The sequence below is a fragment of the Manihot esculenta genome, chromosome 7 (genome assembly GCF_001659605.2).
Source record: "Manihot esculenta cultivar AM560-2 chromosome 7, M.esculenta_v8, whole genome shotgun sequence".
Lineage (NCBI taxonomy): Eukaryota > Viridiplantae > Streptophyta > Magnoliopsida > Malpighiales > Euphorbiaceae > Manihot > Manihot esculenta.
In genome coordinates, this window is record NC_035167.2 from 4,548,689 (window position 1) to 4,556,358 (window position 7,670).

A 7,670-nucleotide genomic window follows, 5' to 3' on the forward strand; every position below is an offset into this window, starting at 1 on the left:
GGTTAAATATCTAGATATGGTAGAATTATACATTGTTGATAATTTTAGTTAAGATTTTAAAAAGCAAATATCGAGTCATATGAAAAATATAGAAGTAGAAATTTTCTTCCTAATTTAGTTCATTGAGCCTCCTCAAATCATGGAATTTAACTTCCAAATCTTAGCATCAAGAGAAATATAAAAGGTTGAGAGCTCTGTATGTTTATTCATACAGATAAAACAAAAGAAAAAAAAAAGGTAAAATCCATAGTTGAGTTTACAAGATGAAGAAATTTGGGCTTTTTATCGGTTGTATTTCACTGTTGATTATATTTTCCTTCCTTTCTGTTTCAAACGCTCAAAAGAAAGAGAGCGCAGAGATGGAAGAGAAAAAACTTGCTGCTGCTAACGAGATAAAAGGCGAAGTAGAAGCTGATCCTGAAACCGAGAAAGAAGCTGAGTTACAAGACGCTGCAATGGCTTCGGCTCCCGGCGGAGAAGCCTCTGCTCCCAGCGGAAAAGAAACTGAGAAAAAAGTTAAGAAGTAGATTTTTGCAAAATTCTTACATGCAGTCAAGAAATAAGTTAAAAGAAAATTTTAATTAGTAGATTTTCAAATATTACGATATTCTTACATTTATAGATGTTACATTCAGCGAGAATTAAATAAAGAAGTTCCACATAAGTAAAAGAATCTTAATCTCTATTTAGAAAGAAACCTTCAAGGTTGTATACTGTTATGGAACTTATTTTTACAATGCTCACTTTTTTTAAAATTAAACATATTTAAATTTATATTATTATTTCATAATTAATTGAAATTTTATAACTAAAATGGTGAAACCATAATTACTAATTATTTATTCACCCTTTTAATCATAATTGATATATGTGATATTATATATTTTAAAATTTATTTTTATATTATCTAAATTTTTATAATTATTGAAAATTTATACCAGCATATTTTTTTAAATTAATATTTTACAAAATTATGATAAATTATTTTGTATTTATAATTTAACATATCAGCTATATCATCATCGAATTTGTAGTTTATTAAATAAAAAATTAACAATATCAAAGTGCTAAATACTACGGTTCAATTGCCGACACAAATAGACTAGTCTTTAGGCACTAAACTCAATTTAATTATCGCTCATATACTTGGACATATTTAATTTCTAGCTTTACTTAGACGGCATTCCTAGTTTGATCCCTATCTTATTTGATTCTGAATGGTGGAATTCAATGACAAGTGTTGATCTTTAAAAGAGTTTTTTGATGAAATTTTTTATAAAAAAGATAAATTATTTTTTTATTATACTATGACTCTTTCAAGAGAATGTATGCTCTATGTAATAGTAAAATTTGAGAGCTGTTCCGATACCAGTGAATAATTTTATTGATATTTTAATAAATATATATTATGAAAATGAGTCAGATTGATTGAAATTTACGTTGTTGCCAAATATTATAACACTTGAATATTCAAGAAAAAAAAAAACTTCTTCTTAGCTCTTCCATACTCATCCATTCTTATTTTTCTGTTGTTCTCTTCCAAAAAAATCCATAGTTATGAATTAACTTAGTCTTTGAAATTTAAATTATTAGACAAGGTTGTTTAATAAAACAAAACTATTGGACAAGATATCATTAGAGAGAATAATCAAATTATGTTGTATTTTATTCATCAATTTAAGCGCTCCATTTAATATTTATGAAAAAAATTTTATATCTATATAATATTTTTCAACAAAATAATTTATTTTCAATAGTGTAATTTTAATTTAAAAAATAAAATATATTAATCAATTTATATATATAGAAGTTTTAATAAGATTATCAAAATGCATAAAATGAATTCCTTTGACTAAATACATATTTTATATATAGAGGTTTTAGTAAAGGAGGAAGTCATTCTCCTTAAAATAATCTTATTTTTATTTTTAATTGAAAAATATTTTCTTTAACTAATTTTGATGAGTAATTCAAATGTCAAACAATATCAAAAATATTTTTCAGAAAAATATTAATACTATTATTAAAATTTTAATAGTTTTCTCTCACAATCTTAATGCTATTATTAGAATCTCCCTTACTAAAATTTCTTCATAGTTTTTATAGAGAAAAAGGTTTTTTTTTTATCATAATATGAAAAGTAAATTAAATTAAATTTATTTTATTTAATCTATAATTTTAATTAAATTAGTGGTTCATGATTGTTTTAAAAAATTAGATTTGAGAATAAAATGTATAAATTTTTTAACTTTAAAACATCAACAATTTCTAATTTCAGTAATTTATAACATCAAATATTATAAATATTATAATTTTTTTAATTAACAATAACGTTTATTTTTAAAATTGGTAATTCTCTTTGTTCCTATATGTGAAAGTGCTTTGTATTATAAACTATTTAATAAAATTGATTACAATCATACCCAAAATTAAATAAATAACCGTTAAAATATATCATATATATATATATATATATATATATATATATTAGATATCATGATAAATGATCGATAAATATATTTAAAATTTTTGTATGCATGAAAATATTATCCACATCAAAGTGCACATAAAGAGCTCATATGGATAAAAAAAATAAATAAAACTAGAATACTATGTTAAGAGATGAATCTCTAAATGTTGTAAAATTATACATTGTTGATAATTGTAGTTAAAATTTTAAAAGTAAATATCTGAGTCATACGAAGAACAAATAAGTAAATTTTCTCCCTTGTGTAGTTTATTAAGTCTTCTCAAATTATGAAACTTAACTTCTAAATCTTAGCATCAAGAGGAACTACAAAAGGTACAGAGCCCTATATGTTTATTTATTAGTTTACAAACAAACAAAAAAAATAAACATATTCAAAATCCAGCAAGGATAAAACAAAAGTTAAAAAGTAAAATTTATAGTTAAGTTTACAATATGAAGAAATTTGGACTTTTTATTTACTGTATTTCACTGGTGATCATATTTTACTTCTTTTCTGTTTCAAACGCTCAAAAGAAAGAGAGTGCAAAGACTGAAGAGAAAAAATTTGTTGCTGCCAATGAGGTAGAAGCCGATCCTACTACTGAAAAAGAAGCTGAGTTACAGGATGCAGCTGAAACTTCTATTCCCAATGGAGAGACCTCTGCTCCTGGCAAGAAAGAAGCCTATGCCCCTAATGAACAAGAAACTTCTGCATCTTGCAAAAAAAAAGCTAAAATGTAGATGTTTGTAAGATTTCTGTATGCAGTCCTTATACACATGAAGAAATAAGTTAAAAAAATTCTACTTAGTGGATTTCCAAATAAGTAAAATTTTCATGTTTGCAGCGGAAAGTAAGTTAAGAAAGAGCTAATTATTGGACTTCCAAATAAATTATTGATGTTTGTAAGATCTTTTACCTATAGTTCTAGTAATCCATAGTAAGAGAATCAGAGAGAAAAATATATTACCTAATTAATGGTAACAGCAATCAGGTCACAGTCTCCAATAATATCATTATCAAGATGAAAGATTCATGTATTAATTTAATATTGTAATTTACATATATAAAAAAAGTAATTTAATTATTAAAAAGGTTAGGTTGAGAACAAATGTCTCAATCTGTGAGCAGTGGAAATAGCAAGGTGACCTAGCTGACAAGCTTCCTATATTTTTCTTTTTTTTTCAATATTTTTATTTTTTATCTTTAATAAATATCACATGTTTTGTTAATACATTTGATTTCTTTTCAATATTAGAGATAGGTGTTATTTTAGAAATAAATTCATATACTTTTAAATTTATATACTTTTAAATAAATTTAATTTAAAAATTTTGCTTAATTAAATCCGTGATTTTATAGTCAAATAAGATATGATATAATACAATATTATTTGTAATAATAAAAAATTATATTTTTTAATAATAAAATATTTTTTATAATAAAATTTATTTTTGTAATTTCAATCTATAACATGACTAATTTTTTAATATATATTTTGTTTCTAAATTTATTTTAATATAATAAAAGTATTGTTTACAAAACTTTTACTTTTATTAAAAAAATTTAAAAATTTTATTTTAATATTTTATTTCAATAGTATTAAAATTTTAATTCTTAAAATTAAAAACTAATGAATCAAAATTATTTAAAAACAGTAAACTTTTCCAATTTTAAATGCTTGAATAAAAGTTTAAAAAATGTAAATATTTTGCTATGCATCTATTTTACCTTATTTATATTATAATTTATAAAAAGTAAATTAAAAGAATAAGTTGATTTAGAAGTATAAAACATCAATTTATATGAAAAATATAGTAAATGTCAAAATTTTGTTAAATGATACACTACATTTCAATCAACCTGATTTAAGTCAAATTTGTTGTAGTATTTCATGTCTATAAAATTTAAATATTGATATTATATAATATCCGCCTAAAGAAAACTGTGATCAGTTGACAAAAGTCACGTGGCAAAAATCTGATAAGTGGAAAATATGGTCTCATTATAAGAGAATGAGACCTGAATAGTTTGACATTCGGAATATCATCAAGACTTGCCTCTCGGATAAATCGAGTTTTGGTATAGAGTTACTGTTATCAGGCACATCCCTATTTTGCTAGAGATTGCAGAATTACCAATCTAATTGGTTGATAATGTCCATTATCGAGCAACCGGCTGCATTACCGCCGCATTTTCAGGAAATACTATATTTATCTTTATTCTCTCACAGTATAAAAAGATAACGATCCTAGAGGTAAAGATATGTTATTCTTTAACATGAAAACTATAAACAATTTATTGCATTCTCTCCTCGTCATGATACTGACTCGAGCATTAAAGTAGTTACTGAGTATTAAAATGGTTACTATGGACACCCACCACCACCTCCTCACATTTTCTTCCTTACAGGTTCTAGCCAATCATAACTTAATTCCGCTTTGGTCACGTCATCAATCTAATCTCAGCAACATCATTTGGTTCCATTGCCGTGAAATCCATTAAATCTCCTTTATTCATTTGGATTACAGTTGGTTTTCTATTCCTTCTGTCTCCTCTCGCTCTCAAAATAATTGGTAGCCTTATAGCTGCTGCTAATGTTGCTACCAACGAGAGAGTTAACATTTCCTCTGTCTTAGACAACCGAGAAAACACGTCCTCAATGGTCAACGAAGCAGACATTAATAATTTGAACAATGAGCAAATACTCCAATATATCTAAAGGTTGCAAGCTATTCTCGGGCAGTATAATGTCCGGGAAGAGGCATCTAAGATGGACTCTAGTAGAAGAGAGAAAGCTTTCATAAACACCCCAAGGGCTCAAACGGAAGCGACCAAAGTGCAGGATAAAGATAAGTCCGAGTCTGAAGATGATCTGATGAGGTTCCAAAAGGAATGGATTGAAAGTTAGTACGGGTCGTACAAAGATATCAAAAAGAATAGGAAGAGAATTTTAGTTTAGACGGGGTCTCACCTCTTTCAGAAGAAATATTGGCGAAGACATTTCCCGCTAAGTTCAAGTTGTCCAATTTGGATAAGTATGATGGAACGACAGACCTTAGAAGCCATCTAGCCATCTTTAGGACAACAATATAGTTTCAAGATGTAAATGATTTTGTGTTATGCCGAGTATTCCCATCAATACTCATGGGTTTGGCTTAGAAATGGTATAAACACCTAAGCTCAAGTTTAATCCGAAACTTTAAACAGTTTGCGACGATATTCAAATTTAGATTTATCACTTACATACCTCCAAAAAAGCTTTCCTCAGACCTACGAAATATCCGTTAGGAAGAGGGCGAGTCTTTAAGTAGTTTTATTACCCATTTCAATATTGAAACCATACAGGTAGAAGAGTTAAATCATGAGATAGCATATGAGGCGCTAAAGAAAGGGACCCGTAACGTCAAGTTCATGAATTCTTTAATAAAAAACCCAGTGGTAACATACCAACAACTGATAAACAAAGCCTAGAAGTATATCAAGTTAGATTATGCGATTCAAATATTAAAAGAAGACAAGAAGGCAAGTCAAAAGTCTGACAGGCGAGCCCATGAAGAGGATCACAGGAGCTATCCCATCTCGTGAAAAAAGGAAGAATATGGTAAGTATAGGAATTACACCCCGCTAAATGACTCATGAAATCGTATCTTGATGTGGATCAAGAAGAATGATAAAGAGATCAGGTGGTCTCCCAAGCTAAATCCCGAGAAAGCAGACAAACTGGACAAGACCAAATATCGTCACTTTTATGAAGATCTTGGCCACACAACAGAAGAATATCGACAACTAAAGGATGAGATCGAGAGGCTCATAAGGGATGACACCCTCTGGAAAAGAAGGGCAAAAGTCCAATTCTGAGAAAATAACTCCGGAGATGACGCCTAATCGAGAAACCATGGGAATCATACATGTGATAACAAAAGGACCTAATGAAGGATAGACAAGATTACAGCTTGGTAACCCAAAAAGCAAGGAGAACATTCGCTTGTAAGGGTCATCCGCCCGAAGTATTCGTTTCGATATTATTTGCATTTTGACAAGCAATTTAGTTTTACCCTCGTATGTAAATGAAGGAGAATCTTTTAATAATAAAGTCAACAAAGTATTTTTACACAATATATTCTTAGGCGGTCCCCGCCAGATCACCTGGGTGTTGGTCCCACGAATCAAGGCCATAAGATAAATTTTAGCCAGGCTAGGTCACAAGGTAATTTTCGCCAGACCACTCGAGCGTTGGTCCCACAAATCAAGGCCATAAGGTAAATTTTAGCCAGGCCAGGTCACAAGGCAATTTTTGCCAGACCACTTGGGCGTCGGTCCCATGAATTAAGGCCATAAGGCAAATTTTAGGCAGGCCAAAGTCACAAGATAATTTTCACCAGATCACTCAAGCGTTGATCTCACGAATAATGGCCACAATGCAAATTTACGCTAGGACCAGTCACAAGACAGTTCCTGCCAGACCACTTGACAATTGATCCCACGAAATAAGGTCATAATACAGGTTACGCCAAGTCAAGATTTATAACCACAAGGCAAGCATTTGCCATACCTTATGGATGGTCGCTGAAAATTCACCAAGTTCCTTATCTCATGGATTCAAAACGGGCCAGTGACTAAAAGTCATAAACAAATGTTAGCCACATAAGCAAACCTTTTTTTTTCTTATAAAAAAATTATATACGGGAAATATGAACAACAGACAAAGGAAACATTCTCATTAAATATAAAAAGATTATAAAGAGCATGGTCATCAGTTTCATTCGCTCGAGTCTCCCTTACATTAAAATTCTCAACATTTATTATAGGAAAAACCCGGTTAAAGGGTATAACTTCATCACGCTCATCCTCAAAGGGAGTATCTTCAACATGCTCCCCCTCCCCACTTGCCCTCACCTTCTTCCTCGGGGAGGATATCATCTATCCAGGAGAAATCCTTAGAAGGATAACGCTTCATCAACTCCTTCTTCACAGAATCCTAATCCTAAACAAACATCTCCCTGCTTTGGGCCAATGTCTCCTAGAGTTTTGCTTCTAGCTCGGTTACTCTGGTAGAGGCAGCCCGGGCCTCCTCAGCTTGAGTCTACAGCTCCAAAACATGGTGTTATAACAAGGCTACTTGATCCTCAGTAAATTTAGCCCGATCCTCAAGGCCCAACTTAGAAGCAAGGGTCACATCAAGGTCAACATGTAGCTTAT